Consider the following 24,260-nt stretch of genomic DNA (forward strand, 5'->3'; position numbering starts at 1 on the left):
TGACTGACCTGGAAAAGGAAATAAATACCTGCATTTTCAAGGCGGGGCCTTGAAATTCCTCCGCACATCCCTGAGTTTTGTTTCTCCCTTCACAGTGTGGTGCCGCCTTGAAACACCCTCCGGAGTTCTGGGCTGACTCTCGGGGGCCAGGCTTAAACTTTATCAACGCAGGGGACAGTTGTGATTTGCATCAAGTACAATGCTGTCCTTTTGGCAGTTGTTGCACTTAATTGAGTGAAAAAAGCTGTCAGTCTAGAGCCCCAATCCCAGGGTAAATTCACTCTGAACTAACCATCTGCCAGGGCTTCTCCCGGGGTAGTCAACACTTATCATCCAGAGGACTGGATTCACTTCCTCATAATTAGATCATTCTTGAATTAAATTGACGGTCCCAGGGAAAAAAAAAAATGCAAAGTATGTTTTGAGCCCAGAATGCAGAAGCCAACTTGTTTTCACAAATGCAAGAGACTACATATATTTTCACAGCGATGGAGTGTCACGGTAAATGATTTTTGCTTCACAACAATTATTATCTTCCACACCACCCTCTTAATTTACATTGGGGTTTTTGTTTTGAAAGTTGAGGCATTTCACAGAGGCACAACTCACACAAACCCAAAGGATGGGTAGCTACTGTTTTCAGAGCCATGTGCCCACCCAAGTTCAGACCGGGTTGATCAATCTTCTTAAATGTAGTGAATGTCAAAATTCCTGTGAATTTGTTGGTGCATCCGTGAACCTGCTGCTTATTCAAAATAAAGGGAAAGAACCACAGGCAGTTTCTTGTATCCCGCGGTAGCCACAGTGGTTAGAAAGGCTGGGGGTACGGAGGCAGGTAAAACCACCTACGGAGAGAGAGAAATCTGGAACCAGGCCCCAAAAGCAACGCAGTCGTGCTGCAAGCAAAAAGAGGTGAAGAAATGAAACAGGCGGGTGGGATTCTGAAGGCTTCTCTGTAAACATGATTTCATTCCGTGCCAGTAATTGGGTGATTTGCCTCCAGTCAGATTTGGTCCCGTGGGTACTTAACTGCACAAGGTTTTTCAAACACTGCACGTTAACTCGAAATTTTCCAAGAAATATTTCTGAATTAACCAAAGTGTTTAGTAATTCTTTCTATTGTTCTTCAGGAATTTGCACACCACTTGGTTATCACTGGATTTCTGACAAGAAAGAGACAGAAAGTAGCAAGCCACTGTCTCAGAGGGCCTCCTCCAGCCATGGGCCAGGAAAGATTAATATAACTCAGAATAGAACGAGACCAACTCATTTTTGCCTGAATGGCCAGATTAGACATTTCAATGCCCACTTCTGTAGGGATGTGACGTGAGAGGTAGGATAAAGGAAGAGAGACAGAAACAGAGAAAGAACCACTAGGTCCTCCTAATGTCACAGCAGAAACTGAACCTCAGAGATTTACCACATGTGATAATTCTCAAAGCTGCCTCATTTTAATAGCCACCTGGAGCATTCTGTAAAAAACACTGGGTTTTAGGTTCTTCCGGTCGATACTTAAATTCAGTAGGTCTGGACTGTGCCTCAGTCATCCATGCTTTTGCACAAACTCACAGAGGCCAAAACTGAGGATAAAACAGAGGCCAGAAGCAAAGCAAAAATGTTAGAGCCAGAAAAGAGATGGCCTCATGATGCAAAGATGGCCTAGGGGCAGAGGGGAACACATCCCTAACAGTATATACCCTGGGGAGGGGGAGCGGAGGGGCTGGGGTGTTCATACCCTCACAGGGAACAGAGATGTGAGACGCATCTTCGCTAGGTCAGAAACTAGAATCCAGATCACTACTGAAACAGAGATCCATCAAAAGTACCCCCTTCCTGAAAGCAACACTGAAAAAACTCTACTCTTTACCCAGGGAAACAAACAAAACAAAACAAAACAAAAGAAACAAACAAACTTGTCATCTATCTAGAATTCCAGAGGAGAAAAGAAAAAAGTCTCCTCTAGGAAGTTAAAACCCTAAACCTATGCAATGTGCAAATGTATCCAGGTTCTGAATTTACACCATCCTTGTGCTGCAGGACGGGAACACTTCCAAACTGAAGATAAACAGACTCCTTGGGGAAACACAATCCCGACAAAGACAAATTTGCAGTCAAAAATTAGAGTCACATAAGGAAAAGGTCCACTATAATAGGGTACAAATATCAAAAAATCAGCACCATCAGAACTTGATATAATAGAATATAATGGAAGGTTCTATAAAATAAGCAACTCAAATTATTAAAAATATTAAAATAAAGAAGAAATAAGGACAAATAATGAAGTATCAGAATACTATGGCAAAAAAAATAGACAAACTTGGGGAAAAAATTCTATGAAGGCAAAATAGTCATTTATTTATTTTTTTAAAGATTTTATTTATTTATTCATGAGAGACAGAGAGAGAGAGAAGCAGAGGGAGAAGCAGGCTCCCCGCTGAGCAGGGAGCCCGATGTGGGACTCGATCCCAGGACCCTGGGATCATGACCTGAGCCGAAGGCAGACGCTTAACCATCTGAGCCACCCAGGCGCCCCAAAATAGTCATTTAAAATTAAGGATGTGACACAAAAGAATGTACTTAGTATGTTTCCATTCATATGAAATTCAATAAGAGGCAAGACTAGTCCCATGATGATGAAAGTCAGAAGAGTATTCAGCTCTGGGAGGGTACCGCCTGGGAAGGACAGTTCAGAAGAACAGGCGATGCCCTGTATCTTGATCTGGATGATGGTTTCACAAGTGTGTTCACGTGGAAAGCACCATTACTGCACTGCACATATTTTAAACCAGTATTTTAAAAATTCAATGGGCAGTTTATATGGCAAATTAGATGGAGAAGATTAGTGAGTGAACTCAAATAAAAAACAAGGAAATTGTCCAGAATGTTGAATAGAAATAGACAAAACAGCTAGGACAGAGAAGAGAAATAGAAAATAAAATGAGAAGATCGCTCATATATCCAAAGGGACTTTCAGAAAGAGAGATTAAAAGACAACATCAGAGAATTTTCCAGAATGAAAGGGAAGCATGAGTTATCAGAATGAATAAGCACACCAAATCCTGACCAGAATGAATACATAATCCACGCCTAAACATATCATAGTGACCCTGCAGAACACCAGAGAGAGAGAAAATCTTAAAAACAACCAGGAAGACAAATTACCTATAAAGAAGCAACGATGTGACTGACAGCAAACTTATCATCTGCACACTCAGTGCCTCCTATTGGTCAAAGGCCACTGCAAAGCTGTTGAAAATGTGGAGAATGGTTTTGTTTGAAATGACTGCATACAGAATGTATTTTTTTTCCCCGAAGGCCTCCCGTGTCAAATGCACCGTCATTTGATCTTCAACAGGTCCTTACTGAGTACCCACTATGTGCCAGCCTGGCCAAGGAATATTCCCGCTCTTTAAAAGCCCCAAACTGAATCCTGGTAAGTTGTAAGTGCTGTGATGGCAGAAATATAGAAGCTCCAGAAGGCAAAGGAAAAAGGTGTCTAGCCCAGAGGAGAGAGGTCAGGGAAAGCTTCCAGGAAGAAAATCCAAGCTGAGATCTGTCAGATGAACAGGATTAGCGAGTAAGGACTGTAAACTCCCTGGGACAACGGGGGCTTGTCTCTCTGTGCACAATTGTATCCCTAGGATGCAGAACAGTAGCTGACACCCAGGAGGTGGTCCATAAAATGCTGAATGAAAGAATGAATGAATGAAGTGGCTAGAACACAGTGTAAGGGAAAGCATGTGGAGGTGCAGAGGAAGCACAGCGTGTTTGAGCAGCACGGTTCAGTACGGCTACAGGACAGGGACACACGTAACCACAGGGAGGACAGTTGACAGATAAGCCTGGAAAGCTAGACAAGGGCCAATTTAGGCTATGTTAAAGGGGCTGGTTTTATTCCAAGAGTGATAAGAATTCAGTGAAGGGTTTAGGCAAGGAAGAGACATATTAGATTTGCATTTGCAAAAATCACTTGGGTCCTAGTGTCAATGTCAGAGAAGTTAGCACTGTTCTATAAAGAGAAAGAATACTTCCTCACCAGTAATATGAGGAGCAGCTTTCAGATTTCCACCCAAAAGAGCTGGAGAGAGAGGAAAGGAGGGAGGGAGGGAGGGTGGGAGGGAGCGGGAGAGGAGTGGGGGGAGAGAGAGAGAGAGGGGGGGGGGGAAGGGGGGGGGGGGGGGGGGGAAAGGAGGGAGGGGGAGAGACGGTGCAGGAGCAGGCCTAAGAAATAAACATAAAATCCTGGCTATCCAAATCCTGCAGTAGGTGTGTTTTCCAGTCAGCCCCGAGGCTTATGGCAGAGATAAAATAGGAAAGGAATATGTCCCCAGCTCCAGCTGAACATTCTGTTCAGGCTTTTCAATCTAAAAACTTCAATGTGCTGGTCGGCACCGTGGCTGTTCTCATGTTGTTTGCCCTACACTGGGCCAAACCCTGCCCCAAAATATCAACGTGTCACATGTGAGCCCAGGCAAGGCTTGCTAACTTTTATGACATTTCAGTTTCCCCACTTTTTGCAAAAAAGCAACGAACCTGAGAAGGGTCCGTGGTAATAATTATGACTCTCTCCGTGGGGATGGTCTCCTGAAAAGGGCAGCAAGCCCACAAGAGTCTGGCTGAATAAAACCATGCCCCAGCCAATGCCAAGTTCAGCCAGTTCTCCACTGGCAGCTCCGGTTAGGGCTACAAAGCACCAAAGGAGCTGGGGAGGCTCTGAGGATGTGTCGACCTTGTGTTCACGGGCTCTGCCGTGTGGTCAAATCCACATCTTTAATATTCATCATCCACGGCACACACATCTGCCAAGCTGCAAGCACAGGTTGCTCTCAACAATCAGTTAAAGTTACTTGTCAGAACTGCACGTAGGAGCTCCTCCAGCAAGATCGGACTTTCACTTTATCTAGTCAGCCAGAAGTCAGCCAGGACGGTAAGGAGGACCATTAAATCTCAAGGAGTTCTCTGGCTTGACCATCTCAGGCCTAGAAAGGGCAACAGGACACATAAGGAATGAAAGGAAAACCTGCAACCGGAAGGATAAAGAAGCTGCCACAGGACAGCCAGAAGGCAAGAGAAAGTTTAAAAAAAAAAAAAAAGGGCAATCTCCAGGGGCAGCCATGGTCAGCTGACTTGGCTGAACACTGCACAACTCCAAGGAGCTGCCTCTGCCTAGTACAACCTCTTGCCTCTGCAGATGGAGAGGAGCACAGAGATGGGAAGGGACCCCAGGGCACCGGGGCTGTTAGGTAGACACATTTATCTCGGTTAGGAGGAGGGGAGGGGGCGCACTGTGGTGGTTGGTGTGGTACGACGTTCTGGACCCCGACTAACTGACTCTTCTAGGCCTCAGTCTTCTCATCTGCAACACAGGGTCATAATTCTTACCTCCTAGGGATGCAAGAGAATTTTAAGGATGAGCTCAGTATGCCTAGTACCTGGAACAGAGTTAAGTGTTCAATAAGGAGGAGCTTCTAACTATTGTGAACTCCTATCAAATCGTATGTCACGTTCCAGGATTAACTGTTCTTGCAAACTCATCAGAGATACACGTACCATTTTATTATTTCATCAACCCCCTAATTCCTAGCACAGTGCCTGGCAAGCACGGGAACGGAATACATGGCTGTGCGAGAAAGGAAGGGGGGAATGAGGGAGGGAGAGAGGGAAAGAGCCAGGGACTCTGTCTTTTATTTCTCTGCAACAGTTAGTATCGGGAACACTAACATAGTCACAAATACTGTTTGCTACAGAAAGTATTTATTCGTCACCTACTCGTTCACAAAACTATGGTTGAGTGCTTGCTGTATGCAAACCACCGTGCTGAGTTTCCTGTAAAACACAAAACTTACTCTACTGCATCCCACCCTCGAGGATCTCACACGTTACATAGAGACTCCGATGTAAATAATCCTAGAAATGATCAACATGACAATGCTGTAACACACTTCCAAGTAAGGAAGGCTGGCCTTCCCTGCCCCATCACACCACCAAAAAAAGAGACAGGACACACTTTTCCAAACTGGTTTCTTCTGACAGAGAGAAGGAAAATGTTCCCTCTTCAAAGCGATGGGAGGGGAGGATAAGACACGACGCAGCTTGTTCACCCTCTGGAAGGCCTGGAGGCACAGAGCCCTGGGCGGGCCTCTCTGCCCACAGCTACCGTATCTGAGGCTCTGTACAAAGGAGGGTCTGCGGTTTACTACAGAATGTCCCCGTTTATCTTTAGGTACAATAACCTACCATATGGATTCAACCCCAACCCCAAAGGCAAAGTTTTCCCAGGACCCGAGAGGCAGGGTGCGATGCTCTAAACATCACTTCCATCACTGGGAATAGTAAACAGTTTAACGTCTAAATTCCAAAAGATATCACTGATGCTGCTTATAATCTGCGTGCTAAATAAAACTGAGTCAAGTTGCTGGCTTTCCTAGGTCCAGCCCTATGATGCAGTTGCAAGAATATATGTGTGTGTGAGTAAATGTATATGTGTATGTATAGACATGTATGTACACACACACACATGCACACGCACACATTTCCTGTGATTCCAACCTTTCCGAAATGTAGAATAGAGCATGGTTACAAAGCATATTTACCACGTGGAGATGAGGAAGGCAAATGGAGTAGCCTTTCTCCTTCATTCTACAGAACATACTAGGCAAGGGCAGATTCCAGGAAATTGAATGCAGCCGAAGATGGAAACATATTGTAGGTTAACCACATTTCCAGAGTAAACTCTACACTGGAGACCCATTTGAGGAGCATCCAGAATACTAAGCTGCTACCCTCCATTAGCTAGGAACTTACCAAATGGAAATGCACATCCCATCTTCACTCACAACGCAAAAAGAACAGCCAATATCGAAATTACCAGAGTTGTCTAGCCTATGGCGTCTCTTTTAAGAAGTCAACAGAGTGAACACTTAAATTAGCCCTCTCCTCCTTCTACTGACCTTTCCTTCCCAATTATGTTTAGTCGTCTTTTTGATTCACAGCTGAAAAGCAAAGCACAAATTTCTCTGCAAGTATTTCCCTCTCTGGATCTGTTGTTGCTCATAATGGTTCTGATAACTTCCAGAGGAAAATGCTCAAAGTGATACTACCAAGTCAGGGTAAGAGCCAGAGTCCTCAACTCTTGCTTCCAAGTACTTCATCACCTGATGCGTAAAACAAATGTAAAACAGTAAGCAGGCCAACACTGGGAAAGCTCTTGAGTCAAGTTCCCTAATGGGGAAGCCTCACATTTATGTTAGTTCTGTGTCACGGAACAGGATGTGTGGCGAGTACGTTCACATTCACTGATAGCTACTACACAATGCCCAATCACGTGTTCACTGACCCAGAAGCTCAGTCCACTGACTTGGGAGGTTCCAAATGGTTTAAAACCCAAGACTCCAGCCTGCTTTACGAAGGAAGGCATGAGATAAAGAACTAGCATCTCTCTAAAAGAGACCCATTCTTTCCCCATATGGAGTAGGCTACTGTTGAGAAGTGCCCCCACAGGGGAAAAATAAAAGAGAGAGAAAACACTTACTCTATTCCATCAGCTGATGACTGGATAAACAAAATGAGGTATATCCATACAATAGAACAGTACTGAGCTATAAAAAAGGACTGAGGTATCAATATCAGCTACAACATCAATGAACCTCAAAAACATGATGCTAAGTGAAAGAAGACAGACGCAAAAGACCACATATTATGTGATTTATTTAAGTAAATGTCCAGAAAAGGCACATCTGTAAAGACAGAAAGTAGATTAATGGCAGTCTTTGACTGGGAGTAGGGAGGAGCAGTAACAGCAAATGGGCAGGAGGGCTCTTTCTGGGGTGACAGAAACGTTTTACAACTAGACTGTGATGGTGGTTGTACAACTCTATTAAGTTTACTAAAAATCATTGAATTGTACAGTTAAGAAGGGTAAATTTTATGAGATGTAAATTACGCCTCAACTTTTAAAAATGGTAGAAACAATAAGGAAAGTGTATTCTTTGTGGATCCTTGAAAAAGTTGGGTCTTTGTCTTGAGGTCACAGAATGACAGAGATGGCAGGAACCTGTAGCTCACTCAGTGTGTTCCTAAGCTATACGTGGAGTTCACCTGAAGAAGGTGAGGCAGGGGGTGGGGGCTGGGGGACAGTCAGTTGCTCAAAGCCACTTGCATAATTAATGGTGGAACTGGGATCAGAACTTAGGCCTCTTAATTACTTGTCCAGTGCACTCTCTGGTTTGAGATCTTCATTATTGTGCGCCATGCAAAGTCCCAGGGCATTAACCATACAGAAGATAAAATGTATTCACAAACAGATGTGCTTCAGTCGAAGATTGATAGGTTTTTGGAGTATATACCATACTGGATAATCCATGATTTAGTTATTCTTTGCTTGCATTTAATGCTTATATATTTCATTATTTCATTTTCTTGTTGTCTCGATGTTTGTCTTTTACATGGACGCTATGCTTGTGTACACCTTTAAATCAAAGATTCTTTCCCTACCCAAAAGATTCATCCGATGAGTTTTTTAGAAGCTGAATCAACTCTGAAAGTCTCGCTGCTTTCAGTACAACCAACAACAAACATTCTAATTCAGACCTAGCCACAGGGGCTTGTCTTTCTAATAGAAATGTAAAATAGATCTTTATTTGCCACAAAATTAAAATGTGATCCAATTATGCAGAATATGAAGGAACTTGCTGAATTACAAAAAAAAAAAAAGAAAAGAAAAAAATCACACACACACTAATTTAAAACAATGATACCACAGCCTTAATTACCTTGGGTTTTACTACTGTAGCTTTCAAACAGTACCAGAATAGGATGAGACACAGCCATGCCTAAGATAAAACATACACAGAAAAATAGGACTCTGTTTAAACAAACAAATGAACAAGTTAAGAATTTTAAATAACTTTTTAGAGATAACATCGACCACCCTGAAAGTTTTTAGTAGGCTTTAAGCGTCAACCAATGTTATGGACCGCACCGATGCGTTCCCAGCAAATTCATATACTGAAGCCCTTAGCCCCAACGTGATGCTCTTCGGAAGGTAATTAGATTTAAATGAGGTCAAGAGATTGGGGTCCCTGCGATCGGATTAGTGCCCTCAGAAGAAGAGGAAGAGACTCCGGAACTTCCTCTCTCCACCACGGGAGGATATAATAAAAAGCCGGCTGTCAGCAAGCCAGGAAGAAGGCCCTCACCAAGAATCAAATCTGCCAGCACCTGGGTCTAGAACGTCTCCATTTCCAGAACCAGGAGAAAATAAAGTTCTGTAGCTTAATCTACAGTATTTTGTTATTGTAACTGGGGCGAAGACAACCAAATACTTACGTTACAGTTATGCAGACTTCGGTACTATTCATTACAGCCATCAAGGTTAAGTGGTTATACAACATCCCTTTCTCAGGAACTGGATCAGGGGTTAGTTATTCGTGTGCATTAAAGTATGTGAGAAAATATTTAGCCTTCCTAAATCTGCATTTTGCAAGGGCTATTCTTGCAGTGACTTACTTATACATTTATAGCCTATCTCCCAATGCTTTTGCCTTGGCATAAAGTGAAAATTAAAATAGAACCGCATATTTAGCTCAACTTTCCTGTCACAGAACCAGCCCTCAACTTTCTAAAATGTATGACTTTAGCCTTAAAATGATGCCTATCTCCAAACCACTTCACTTTTTAGTTGTCTGTATACACAGGGGCCAGGCGCACGGATGCTCCCAGGAGGCTGGGGGTTCCCCAAGAGGCAGATGTCTCCTCCTCTGGAAACACGGTGGGGAAAATATGCAGTTAACGAAGAAGGGCAGAGCTTCGCTGACCAGTCTGTGTGGAAGCTCAGATTTTAAATATACCGATGACCTCACACTCAAAACGCTCCAAATCACCCCTAGGGATCAAACTTGTCCAGCCAGTCTTTCCTTCTCTAACAAAGACCAACACTCTTCCCCGGGCCACCTGAATGACCTGGGTGATACCTCAAGTGGGCAGAAAAATTCCCCAACAGAAGGCAGTACGTGTGCAATGAGGCCTGTCTGAGCCCTAAAGCAGAGGATCTTTGGTTTGGTTAAGGAACAAAGATTCTGTCTCAAATCACAGGGGGTAAGCCCATATCTATTAGAGCAGAAGAAAATAAAATCAGTTCATATGCACAACTTCTGAACAATCAAATCCTACACATGGCCCCAATCTTCTCAAATAACTCAGTTTACCTGATTTGTGGAAGAAAAAGGCAGAACTGGCAATCCAAAACTGAGGTAAGCTAAAGCTATGGAAAAAGAAAAAAAAAAAAAATACATTCATCGAATGTTAATCCTCAATGTTTTGCAAGCTGACACAGGACCCCCCAAAACATAACCTAACCTACGCTTCTTCACCAAGAGCTGTAACTCTCTTCCTGCATCTCTGCACAGAAAGGCCATGACCCTCGGCTTGCACTCTTGGGATGGCGGCCAGAGCAAGAAAAGTCAAGCTGGAGAACACTCCTCGGTGGTTCTCAGGTAACCAGCTGGTTAGATTTCATCTTGTGGGGTTAGCTTTGCCTTGCTAGCAAAGGAGGCACTTGGCCTGGGCTTCGAACGATTTCTGTTTAGGTCTCCTCAGGGCTCAATTCTAAACAGCCCAAATAAAGGCTCTGCTGTCCTGAAGGGCACCTTTCAAGAGAAACAAAATAGGACGCTCGCTTAACAAAAGGGGACTGTTTGGCCACCAACGTCCTGAACGGGGTCTGACCGTAGAACTGGAAGGGCTTTCTGCAAAGTTAAAAAGACGGAGAAGAAAAACAGCAGCAAGAAAAGAATCTTCACAAAATCACCCACTCCAAACCCTCCTTCCCCCTCAGAAGTGCCAACGGATAAAATATAAACCTCTTTGAAGAGAACTCCAGCCGGAGCTCAGCTTTCAGATTTCAGAAGACACTGGCATCCCAAGGCCTCCCCACTGTCAGATCAAACACACACAAAATGGTTCCCTGATATTTGCCCGGTTTCCCCCATACCATAAAAAACAGGCTTTCGTCTTAATCTACTTACCACACTGTGGGTGAAGGCCTCTAATTTCACAGCACAGAGATAACACAAATAATTCATATGACATATTAGTGGAATATCTACAGGGAAAGTATTTAGTCAGAGCTCACTGAAAACAATGGGGAGCTCAGCTACCGCCTCAGAAGGCAAAGGAATGGCCCTTCCCACAGGCAGAGCCCCTCCTGCCACACTCACTGGAATCAAAGATAAGTTCGGCCTCTTAGTATCCAAGTTGTTTTCAGTCAACAGGTCTCCCTAATGACGCAGCACTTCCCTAGTCCCTCCGTGGGTGGTGACATTATCAACTCCTTTCCAGGACCTCCAGAGGCTACTCCATGTCCGCAAGCCCCTTGAAAACACCAAGTGCCACAAACACAGACTGGCAATCCCACCATAATCATCATCAACCACCACTGTCTGCCCCGCCAATAAGCACGTGTGCCTTCTGGTGTCTCTCTCAACTACAAAAAAAAAAAAAAAAAAAATCTCCCATTTAGTTTCCTATGGCCAGACCCATCCTTTGAAGATCTCACACCCTTTTTCAAGACCCTCTTTCAACTTTCTCTCCCACGAAGCCTCTCTCCCCGGGGTAATGTGGAGACCTCTCCACAGCTACTATTCATTTCATTTCTCCCTTGAGGTTCTGCCAAGTGTGAGGCAGATTCCCTTTAGAGACAGGATAAATCAATGCTGAGCTGTGTAGAAAATTTAAAACAAAGCGGGGGGAGGGGGGCAACAACTCTACAATCATCAATTAGACATGATGGGAAGACCACCACCAAAGCAGATAAAATTCAAATGCAACCTGCAGCAGCAAAGTGTATTAGAACCTCACTCTAACTTGAGAGACGTTCTTGGTGGGGTGTTTTGTTTTTCTTTTTGTTTTAATGCCTTTAGTATATGTGAAATTCCCGAGTCTAAAGCCAGTTTTTTGAGATACTTTTCTCTGTCGAGGCATCAATCCATCCCTTTCATTTTCTCAACCACACCCACTTGGACCTTCGGGCTTATCTTCTCTTGACGTAAACATGTACACATGTCCTGGTAGAAAAATTTCACCTTCCAATCCCCTGTTAAAAACACCGCTCCATAACGCCTCCAGCCCAGCTGTTCCTCCTGAGCTCCAGGCCCTTGTTAAAATACTGGCTTTCCTGATTCCCCGGCTAACACTCTCCCTGCCAGCCCCCGATCTCCAGCTGCCCATGAGACGCTTCCCCAGAACCTCCAACTCAGCCCTGGGGACCCGGACCTTCTCCCCGTTCACATCCCACCCCAGAATGTCCCAGCCGGTAATTCTACCCAGCTCAGGTACCGACTGCTGCCATCACCTCCCTTGTGAGCCTACGATTTCACCTCCCGGGAAATGCTACCTCGGAGCCCACCACTCCCACCCCCGAGACCCGGCCTGCACTATATCTCTTCAGAATTGTCACAGCGATCTCCTAACTTGGCTCCTTATCTACACTGTCAATTTTCCACCCCAACTTCAAACACACTTATGCTTAAGGACCTTATCAAAAAGAAATCTGATATTTTGCACTTGCTCAAAATTTTGCATAGGTAAATGTCCAAGATGCTTACCTGGGCCCCTTTCTCCTTTGTCCAGCTTCATCTCCTGGTCCCTGTCAACATACTTCACGCCCCGGCCGAGCTACACCTCGTTCAGCCTACCTGAATGTGCCGTGAACTTCCGTCTCGTGTCTCCTGGCCCAGGATGGGCTCTCACTTTTTGTCTTCGAGGTAAATCTCTCCACATTTTCCCCAAAACTAGGCGAAGCGACCTTTCTCAGTGAGCTCTCCCTGACCCCTCGTGAGGAGAGTTCTCCCCCTTGTGTGTGCTATATATTAGGTAAGTATCTCTGGTTATGGCGCTCTCCACATTTTCTGAAATTACTCTGTCTTTCCTGCCTATCGACTCCCTTAACTTGTACCTCCACTGAGCGGCACGTGACCTGACACACAGCAAGTGCTCAATAAATACTTGATGAATGAAGGAAAGGAGGCAATATATGACATCACCTTTAAACATCTGAAGCTTTCAAAGAATAGGAGATGTTCTCGCCTCATCCCAGTCTCCCCTCCGCTTGCACATATTGATTCTAAACTGCACGGTCACTGGCATCCTGAGGGCACTCACTGAACGCCCAAGTGACAGAGAAATGGGACAGAAGACTCAAGACAATCTACAACGCTGCCCTCCAGGAACTGAGACCAGTGAAAAGATAAACACACCAAAGCAGCAAAATAGGAATTCAATAAGGACTCTAACTAATGAGCGATAAAACCAGAGTGTGTTTGCTCCTAGGAAATAATAATGGAAAAGACTAATTAATAAAGGGATGTTGTCAAACACCATGGTCATTTTCATTATAACATTTTATTAGGCGCAATAGGATATTGGTATTTTTTCATTGAGGTTTGCATAAAATTTCTCCACTAAATATATCCTTAATCCACATGCCCGGCATTGATGCTGGGTACTCTCTCCTCAAATGCTCATGGAGTTTAAAGTCAGCATTGTTGATCTGTTACAGCGAGCGCACAGTTGTTTAGGAAGCAAATTTGCTTGCTCATCAGAGCAAGCATGATATATATTAAAGTTAAATATATTCTAAACTACATATAATCTCATCTCTTTGGATGAGGTCCCTCTGAGTTTCCAGATTACCAGGTGGTGGTATTGACAATGGTGCAAAAGCAAAACTCTGGAACAGGGGGAGGGGAGAGATGGAGATGACAATAAAATCTCTTCTAGAAGGCCACTGCAGGAAAATCCCTTCCAGATGGCCACTGCACAAAAACATGGGAACGGAGGCTTGGATGCAGCAGTCCAGCCTGGAGATGCCCCAGGTAACTCTTCAGAAGCCCCCTGGAGATACCTCCCTGAGAGGTGGAAACTCACACACAATGCCAAATGACCCCACCCATACCAGAGCTCTTAGGAGTGAAGGGACAAAGTCACTGGAACCGTGGTAAAGCCTAACAGAGTCATGGACTTTCTAATTTACATGTCCCACGGGGAGCAACCACACTGGATGCTGCCTTCTCAGATCCTGTTTCTGCTCTAGGGTTAACTAATGACTTAAGGCATAAAAATATACCTCTATTTTTGCACTGTGGAGGAAGTCCTCTGGCCAGTGTCCTTCCTTGGGAGACAAGTGACAAAATACAATGACCCTCATTCCCGGGCCTTAAAGTTTCTCTCCCAACCTGAGAAATATCAATGAATAGAGGTTCTCAGACATGGTAATAAGGACCAAGAGGCTGAAACAAATAGACAAAGCCTTGTTTTCAAACCCTGTCCTAGATACCATATTGACCTGGCCTGCCATAACTGACATCCCTCCCCATCAGGCCAGCCAACTTGCTGTAAGACGAAAAGAAGGCAAGCATTTTTAATGCCACAGACACCATGGATTTTTCGGATCTGCCTGACGGGCACAGTGTATGTGTGTGCCTGTGTATATATGTGTATGGACATGTGTGCATGTGTATATACACACATCTACATTTACATTTAAACATAGAAAGATGAACTTCTTCACTAAACAATGGCTTATTTTCACTAACTATCCAAAATTAAAGGATTGGGGCTTCTCAGCTAGAGTCTGTTTCTTAAAAAACCAGCTACTCTACGCCTGTACGTGTGTGTGTATTACCCACACTATCACAATACAAATTAGACAAAATAGATGGTAATTAATGGTGTAATTCACTTTACAATGGCACTGCTACTATGGCATTACCCTATTTTCATGGCTACTGCGTTATTAGAACTGGCTTCCAACATCGAGTAAAGAAATAAAACAACCTAGTCAGAGTGTCAATTAACTCTGTAAAGTTATAAGCCAAAATCAATACAGGACCCTCAGCAAGTTTAACTGATTCCCTAAGAAAGGATATTGTAATCCATCAGCACACCCTCCCCTTATGCTAACGTTATTTCCCGGGTTTACCCAACCCCATGGTGGTACCCGTAACTACTCTCTCTCATCAGCTCAACTACTGTAACAGCAGAGCAATTTCGAGCAGGTTGTGAGTCTCTGAGAGTATTGCTTGCAAAGTGTGTGTAAATTATTAGATTACGTTACAAGTGAAAGACTCAGCAGTGGGTCACCGTAGTGGGGCATTAATGCAGAACAAGTTGAATGGAACCCTCACAGACAAGCTTCTCCAACGTGATTTTTTGGCAGGGAGGAGAAAGTGAGTAAAGGGGAAGGGAGGGCAGGGAAGGATGACGGGTTGCTGAGAAATGAGGCGTGAGCGAGCTCTGGAGCACGGTGGGAAGGAGGGCGCTGCCACGACCTCCATGGCTGGAGGAGGCAGCCGGCAGCGTGGAAGGAACAGCAAGGGTGGGGAGAGGGGACACGCAGACAGGGGCCCTCTTCTGGTTCAGTGGAGGCTGTGGGGTGTCAGCTCAGGGAGCCGAAGCGCCTAATGGGGTTGAGCTTTGGGGATTCATCCTCATAAGCATCCAGTCCGTGGTGGTTGAGCTGAGGGCGGCAGAGCCAGTCAGGAAAGGGAACTAGCAGTAAGATTTTCGATGCCTTCGCATACTCTTGTTGATTTCATAGAGCAACCCATCAGAACCGAGGAGGAATGATCTAAGGGAAGGGAGTCAGAGACCCGAGGAAGAGGCAGGCGAGAGGAGGCCAGAGGGCCCCTGCTTCTGTATGTGCTCCATCATCACCACCATCACACACCAGGCGTGCCGGGCATCCTGCGAGGGGCTGCGCACGCCTAATCACAGGCGGTCCTCAACCACCTTGGGAAGCCAGCATCATAAACATCTCCAGTTTTCAAGCGATGAAAGAAACAAACTGAGCGGTGAATGCACTTACCTAAGGTCACACGGCTAGCACCCAGCACACCTGGGCCTCTGGCTCACGTCTGTCTCACTCCCAGCATGCTTGTAACAATGATGCATGCTGTTTCCCAACACGTCCGGCCTTCATCTGAGTTGCTCAAGACCGGAGCAGGCCTGAACCTGCCACTGAGGGGAGGACTGGTGGTTCCAAGAGAGACAGAAATGGGACAAACAGGGGCAGCCGGGTCCAAAGCCAAGGCCCAGCTGGAAGCTGAAGCAAGTAGAAGCTGTGCTTGCGGAGTCGGGAAGGCCAGAGCTCGATCTACTGAACAAGTGGCCGGCGAGGCAGGGCAGTGTGACAGAGATTCTCTGCACAGTGGATGAACGCTTACTTTTTGCAAAGCACTGCGCAGGAGTGAAAGAATAAACCATGGTGCTGGTCTTCTTGGGGAGACCAGTTACCTCTCCGGGAAGTAACACTGATAAGACAATAGAAAGGAACCTGGCACAGAAATGAGCAAGGTCCACATGACTGACAACCGTGGAAGACAGGGGGTCACGAGAACTGCAGGAGGGAGAGGGTGAGTCTTATCTCCCAGCCTTATCGAAAACGACTACAGACTTCCAAGAAGCAAAGAGAGATAGGGGCAGAGGACGGGAGACGGGGTTGGGAAGAAGAGGGGAAGGGTGAACGCATGTATGAGGAACAGGACTAAAGAAGGCCAAGGCCAGGACACAGGTAGAAGAGAATCATCAGAAGTACCCCAGACCTTGGGCTTCACTGAGAGGTGCCATCCCTAGCATGCAAGATCCAGGAAGGCGGCGATCTGCCCTCTCTCGTGTGCTGCTTTCTCACACACAAGGTACTCAGCAAATCTTCCTGGAACGAAAGAATGCCACCCTTGGGCTTTCCCTCAGTGACATCAAGTCCAAGCAAAGGGAATCCCAGAATCTACATTCCAAGCCAGCTTTGGCAGATACATGTCTAAATGTCATAGGATATTAATGAGCATGTGCTAAAAGTGGCGTGAAGATACCACATGATGACATTAATAAGTATTTACATTATTTTTCCCTCCCCCCACCTCCTCTCTGAAATCACAATGAGTTAACACCTGAGGTCCAACATCAGTTACTGTGGAAACACTCCAACCCTCCGACTGCCAGGCCATGGCTCACAAAAAGGCTGCTTCTACCTCATGCCCAGGACAGGGTTTTTAAAAATTGTGAGAGGCACCCATAAATAGATCATGAAACCAATTCGGTGGCTCGTGATTTGGATCTTGTCTTTAAATAATAGAGCAAAAATAACAGTGCATCCCAGGTAAAGGATAAATGTTTTACATGAAAAGTTTATTGCACGCACGTGTGTGTGTGTGTGTGTGTGTGTGTGTGTGTACTGGCTCACAACATATTATTTCCTCTCATTGTAGGTCACAGTATAAACACTTAAAAGACACTGCGCCCTAGAGAGGCAAGAAATTCCAATATTGGACATTTCTTTTTCATATTCAAGCTGAATGACCCTTGTTTTCCCGACAATCCTGGCTGAATGTGACGGTGAGAGGTACTGCTCTTTGGGCCAGTAAACTTGGCCCATCCTAAAACATCAAGAAATTCTATGTAACATACTAAGTTCAGAATTAGTTCCTTCAAAGTACCCCCAGTTTCACAACATACAAACAGTCTTTTTGGAGAGAAAAAATAAGATTTATTTTTTTCTAGTTACAAAAGTAATACACGTATAAGGCAGGAAAGTAAAAAATACAGAAGTGCACAAACAAAAAAAACTCACACCAGAGATAATCATTTTATCATTTCATTATTAAGGTGTACGTGGGTCCATATGAATACACACACACACACACACACACACACACACACACACGCTATAGTTTTTTACAAAAATGATGTCATTCTGTGCACACTGCTACGAAGGTTATTACTTTTCACTAACAGATGACATTTTCCCCTATCAAGAGAGATTTTTCTACTACAACATGATTTTTACTAGCTACACAGTATTCCATGGATGACTCGCTGGTGAGCATCTCTGTAAAAGGCACTGCCTTAAACCCTCTGCCTTGGGAAAAGCAGCCGCCAAGAGCCAGCCTCCCCACTCCACCCTCTGGCTGCGTCCAGCTCCAGCGGGCATCACTGCCCAGGCCGGGACCAACAACGAGAAGCTCCCCTCCAGAGCCTCTATTTTACGTTCTACCGAATCAGCAGTGCGTGAGACACAGGCACTATTTTCACTATGCTTTAGAAAGGCTCTGCTAACACCACCACCAGTTCACTAGCTAATTTTGCTACAATAATAAAAACGCCCAGTGGGATTGGAAACCATTATTGATAATGTTCCATTACTGATGCACAACCAACATAACGTGCACTGACTTTCACACACATCAACTACCTCCTGCTGGATGAACTTGTGTACACACTGTGATATCCTCAGGGGGCTCTCCCGGCGGGGGCAGGAACTCAATTCTGTACCTTACTGGAATCTGAACATCGCAGCACAGCACATGAGCGGAAGGAACACTGGAAGTAGAAGACCCGTATCCCTTGCTACTTACTAGGAATGGGACCTCGAATGCGTTTAATTAGACCTCTGTGGGCGTCAGTGTAAAGGAGGAAGGCCAGGCTGGATGATTCATAAGGCCCCTTCTGGCTCTAACAGGCTTTGGGCTAATAAAGCACGACCAGCACCAGCATTGTGAGCAAGCATCATACACCCAGCACACACCCAGCACACACCCTCGAGCTCGAGATCAGGAAACTTGCTAGAGCCTCTCAGTGTCACATCAGTTCTTCTACTGATTCTCTGTAGGGCCTCAAGAAATTTGAGAGCCTCACTCATCTTCAACCTTCCTCCTTCAGGCTGTGAAATTCTGAAATTTTACATCTTCCAGGTTAACAGCCTGGTCTCCGGAAATTGTCACGGTTCCCGCTTTCCGCATCCACGTGCTCGTCAGAAGCGGGCCACAAGTGCTGGAGAGGGTAAAATGCAACTCGCGCCTTCGTGCTTGTTCCCACTGGTCAACTAATATGATCACTAAAAGAAGAATCATTTTTGATTATCAAAGTGCTCCCCTTGCCTTTGCTTTCCAATGCTTCATTACCCAGACAACTGAGAGCTATGGGCAGTTCATCCTCCCAGATGCCCTGTCCTTTCAGATACCATATCCCCATCACACAAACATTCCTGGGAGTGCACGCTGCATCCTTACCACGGCCTTCTTACCATCCACTGGCTTCATGGACTTTACAGTGAAAACGAAAAGCAATGCAGTTTATTGAAGAGTTTTTAGACTTGCTAAATATACCCTTGTTTCTTCTGTGATTTGTATGTTGAAAATCCATTAACTGCTATACAGACAGTCTTCCCCAGGACTGGCATCGATCACATGGGATGAGAGAAGCCTCTCTGCTTCTGGAAGGGCAGAATCACATCTGGTTGTCTTTTCTCTGTCTTTGTCCATCGCTTCAGGTTTCTTTAAAACTAATTGGAAGAGTCAATAAACACGCCCACCAATTCCCTTAACACACTAGGAAGCAGATCATCATGCCCTCCAGACCTGCTCTTGTTCTGTTTCCAAGGATTCCCTTACCTGCCTTTGTCAACTGGCATTCTCGACAAGTTCGTCATAACTTCTCAAAGTGTCAACTTTTCCTCTTTTCATTGCCCTTGTTAAAGATAATTTAAAATTAGAAAGTCACATTCCCCGCCATTTCAGAGTCAATGCTAATTTCATTTTCCTTTGCACCGAGGTCTCCTTCCCTCTAGGGATTCCCTTGCTCGTTCACAGCCCCCACTCCCCAGCCCCGAACAGGCATTCTTCATCCCTGTATGCACTGTTCCATTCCCCTACTGTACCCTTCTTATCTCTCCCCCCAAATACTTCACCCAGTGAAACACACTTTAGCTTGTGGTTCTCCTTCCTTCACTCCACTTCTGAGAGAAATGTCTGTGTCTGGAGATTGTAAAGTCACCTTCAGGAAAGAGGCATACAGTTGGCTGTCAATTAATCAGGGTAAGACAGAAAAAATTACATCGTGTGCAGCTTTGCTTCTCAGTACATGCATTTATGCTTTGGGGATCAAGAGGATTTCTCCCACACAACCTAAAATTCCTATTTATGCCTTTTGTTTGGCTACAACTAATTCTGCACCTACCAGCACAGTAGTTAATAGTCTGGATTATTTAAAGCAGTGATTACCATAGCTCGTTATAAATTCAAGTGTTGGCCCTTCATTCTCCCCCTATTCTGTTTCACCTCTATCCTTCGCAATCTGCCTATTTATCCTTGGTAGCACTCTTCGCTCATAAGTCCAATAATTTTATATTCGGTAGTTTTTAGCCCCACATCTAGTTTGACATATAGATTTTTAAGCCAGTTTATCCTCCCCCATTAAGCACAGACCCAAACGTCACCATTCCTGTCACGTATACAATTCCATCAAGTTTCAGAGTGTCATTTATACACAATTTTATTTCTTCTTACTTCTTTCACACACGCCTACCACTTACGTACCGCAACTTCACTACATTCATATTTCATAAACTTCATCAGTATTCAGCCAAATCCTCCCCCGAAGTAAGCTAGGTATTTTTAACAGTGCGCTGCCTCTTTCACAGGCTTGAGGATCCTGTACTAAGTAGCACCCTTCCTTGCACCCCAGACAAGTTTCATCTATTATGGTCGGGTCGTGGATGGGGGAACTTCCTGATTACTTCAAAAAACTTTCAGATAGTTCACAACCAAAACTCAAATGCCCAGTGACAATGCTAGAGGTGATTCGAGGCTGGGAGATTATAAATCCTCTGTGCCACACGCATTCCTACTCCGTTCCAGCCTCTGATGGAGCTTCAGGGAGAACAGCGCTGGTACAGAAACTCCCTGGCCTGGCCTGCAGTCCTCCGGCAGGAGGTGACCCAACTGTCACCCAAAAACCTTGGCCATTCAAGGGTATGGGAGACCTGTACTCTCAACCGGTGGTGGACCCTGGAGAGGGCTCTGCAGCTGGCCACCAGGGCCTCAGTTTTGTGGACGAGACAATCACCAGGAAACCACAGGGCCACGCCATTGTCAATGTGCCACAGCACATACTGTGATAAGACAGTCTGTAATAATGACATGCCAATGGAGGCCATAAACATCTGGTAGGGGAAAAAAGGAAAAAAAAAAAAAAAGCAAAAAAACAAAAAACAACTGTTCTTCCACCAACACAAGGGAATTGTTACCTGTAATTCCTTTTCATGTTGGCACATAAAAGCGGGAGCAAAAAGCAAGCCACGAGACGTGCCACATTTATTCCTCATCACGCCCCATTCCCCTCTTCTACCGACTTCTCTAGACAAGCTCCTTGATGTCCTTACACCAAAAACAAAACAATAATAATAATAATAATAATAATAATAATTGGGCTGTCACAAAAGAACACCACAACCCCTAAGATGAATTTGCAATGCTGTGACAAGGATACCAGAAGATAACCACAGACTACCATTAAATCATATGGGACAGCCCTGAAAAAGTCAGCCTCTGATGGTGCCGTCCTGGGCATGCCTTCCATACTGGTCCATGAACAAAGGCCCAAGCTTTAAAGGAGAATTTCCTTTGGGGGAATTTAAATGTTCTTTATTGATATTCTTGAAAGTCTTCCCTCCAACCCTAGAATTTCCTAGTTTTTAGGATTTATGATACCCTCTCAATATATCTAAGGAAAAGGCAAAATTAGCCGATATTTCTATCTACCATTATTACATGGGGGCAAAGTTACATAATGCTATGGTAATATATTACATAACTTATTTGTAAATACAACAGTCTTCCTAAACATCTGAGAATGATTTTATATCCTCTGTTAACTGTAGGGAAAGCGTTAAGGCTCTAGATTCAGGTTGAAATTTTCCTAGAAAGTAAAAATCTCAATTAACCAGAATCAACTAATTAAAGTGAATTTCCATTTTGCTCCTTGCAAGTTAGAGACCAAGAAAGGCAAATAACAAAACATACTGCTATTGAGGATTTAACAGAAAAAGAAAACAATTTCCAAGCTGGGATCAGGGCAGATTTAGTCCAATCTCTGACACTGTCCCCATTCACAGTTCTATAATGTACAATCAGAATTCATCCTCAGAACAGTGACCCTGTGGCACTGTAAGATCCTCAAACCTCAAAGAAAGATTCGATTACATTCCCCATGTTCTTTCCTAGGGTAGGAAAGGGGACCAGCACATTTAAAAGAAACATATTCAAAGAGAAAAAGGAAAGATCCGGTTAATCTGTTAGCCAGAAAAACTAATTCATTAGTAATGCCTTGGCACCCTTACAGAAAAATGATGATTTACTGTATATTAATCAAGACTTGAACACTGATTATCTGGAGAATTTTTTTAAAGCATTAATTCAAAATGATTCGCTTTTATTTCTCTTAACATATGGTTTAGTAAAGTGGGTGAAAAATTGAAAAGCTCGTTTCCAAACCAACACTTCCCGTTATGAATCTCACACACACACACCACACACCGCACACACGCACAAAATCCCCCCCCCAAAAAAAACAAAACATTTTTTTGTATGAAAAAAGAGAGAACAATACAGAGAAAAAGAGACAGAGAGAGAGAGACACTGTTCCTAAACTCTCAATGAGGATGATAGTCTTCATATTCAGAAAGATATTCCACATTCTAGGTTGGGGTTCACTCTGGTACCTTAAGGCCTTTCAAAGCAGACTGTTTTTCCTCTGGAAAAATCTATCACTAATATAGGATGATTGGTCAGGAATCTCCCTGAGGGAGTGGACGATGTCTACCTCAGAGTACCTGAACAATGGCTCACGGAAGACAAAGAGCGTAAGCAGCAGGTTATGTCATATGAAGAGAGCTGGGTTTTCCACAAAATTTTTGTCTCTGGCACAAGGGCAGTCACATTATAATTTTTCCCCAGACACCTGAAATGTCATTATGTATTTTGCTTCTACAAACACGTAAGTACATATGTAACCTAAGAAGCACAATTCACCAAGTAGACTAAGACCATGGATGAGGGCAGAGAGGAGCAGCACTCTCAGAAAAAGTGGCCTATGCTGTAAGAGGCCGTACCACACAAACAGAATTTTCAGTGACATCCAACTCAAGTCTGCCCTTCCAACAACACACCACAACTTTCTGGAAGCAAAAATGGGAACATGTGGAGAAAAGTATGCATCTCCAGTCAGAAGTGCCAAGAGTGTGGCCCAAGGAGAAGTAGCCATGGGCTTGTCTCACTTGCGTTCCAAAGGTTAGCTCTGGACAGAGGTCGGTGTGCTTCCAAAAGCAATTCAACTGTCACCCAAAATCCTCAGAACGTTTCCCCTGGAGGCACAACCACCGCAACGAATATTCTCGAACCTCCCTGCGTCCCACCTAGGAGCCTGGTGTGGAACTAGCAGTGTATGCTGCACCCCCGACCCCTGACCCCCACCACCACCTCTGCTGCCTTGAAAACATGAGCTTAAGGGTCTCAGAGGAGGGGGCTTCCACGCAGACTCTGTATTTCAGTTTTGGAAATGGAGGCATTTTCTAGAAAAAGCCAAGGCTCCTCATGATGCTGGTAGGTTCTGGAAAATTCCAGCAGGTGACTAACATAAAAAGAGTGCTATACACGGTTTTTGGCCACTCAGGATTTGACTTCTGGATTAATAATCCAATTCTTTTTAAGAAAGAAGGGGGGAAGCAACAGGAAAGGTTATCATAACTATCACCAAATGCATTTTCTAAAACTATTCCATTTTTTAAGGGTATAATTACAAATGTTTTTATGAGCAATTTACCAGAAAATTAAAGTCCCTTAGTTTAAAAAAGAATTATTCCATCCTTCTGGCAAAGGATTTTATGCCAGCCAGTAGCTCTTTCAAACTATGGGGCATCACTTGGTCACTGTGGAGAGCCTGGTCCATGTCAGAAAAGTTGATCTGAGAATCAATGTCTAGAAAAGGCTATAAACTACCTACCAGGCAAGAAGGACACCTACCTGAAAGTGAATCAGCCAAGACAGAAAGGGGAACATGAAGGCCAAGCACTTTGGTTTACGTGGTTCTAGAAGTCCTCAGGGCTGCAAATAAACTACAGGCCTTGTTAACTGATTTTAAGTCAATCTAAACTGAGCCTCCAGGGGGTTCAATCTCAACCCAGTTGAGCTTTTCAGTGTTAATCCCATCTTTTGGTTTCGATTCCCTTAGGTCGGCCTGTCCTAAAAGCCTTCAACCTACAACACTGGTGTTCCAAACCAAGTGCGAGCCACACAGCCCTGTGAGGAAACTTTAGGAAAGTGAAATATGTAAGCTTCTGGCATGCATATAATAACGAGATTCTAGAAAAGGGTTTTTAACAACGGTTATGTCACAATGCTTATGGCTCCCTGAAGTCCCTGAAAGCCTTGTTA

General features: G+C 44.4%; 1 protein-coding gene and 1 long non-coding RNA gene across 2 annotated transcripts in view; both read right to left on the reverse strand.

The window, feature by feature from the left end:
• RORA (RAR related orphan receptor A) overlaps nucleotides 1-24,260 on the reverse strand; it is a 707,812-nt gene that overhangs the window by 679,996 nt on the left and 3,556 nt on the right. The window lies entirely within an intron of this gene.
• LOC141370003 (uncharacterized) lies at nucleotides 17,535-20,753 on the reverse strand. Its single transcript, XR_012373645.1, has 3 exons — nucleotides 19,753-20,753; nucleotides 19,443-19,518; nucleotides 17,535-19,264 (listed from the first exon to the last, which is right to left on the reverse strand). It is a non-coding gene; the product is annotated as an uncharacterized lncRNA (long non-coding RNA).

Source organism: Callorhinus ursinus, unplaced genomic scaffold (genome assembly GCF_003265705.2).
Source record: "Callorhinus ursinus isolate GAN/ISIS: 27379988/994484 unplaced genomic scaffold, GSC_fseal_2.0 scaffold25, whole genome shotgun sequence".
Lineage (NCBI taxonomy): Eukaryota > Metazoa > Chordata > Mammalia > Carnivora > Otariidae > Callorhinus > Callorhinus ursinus.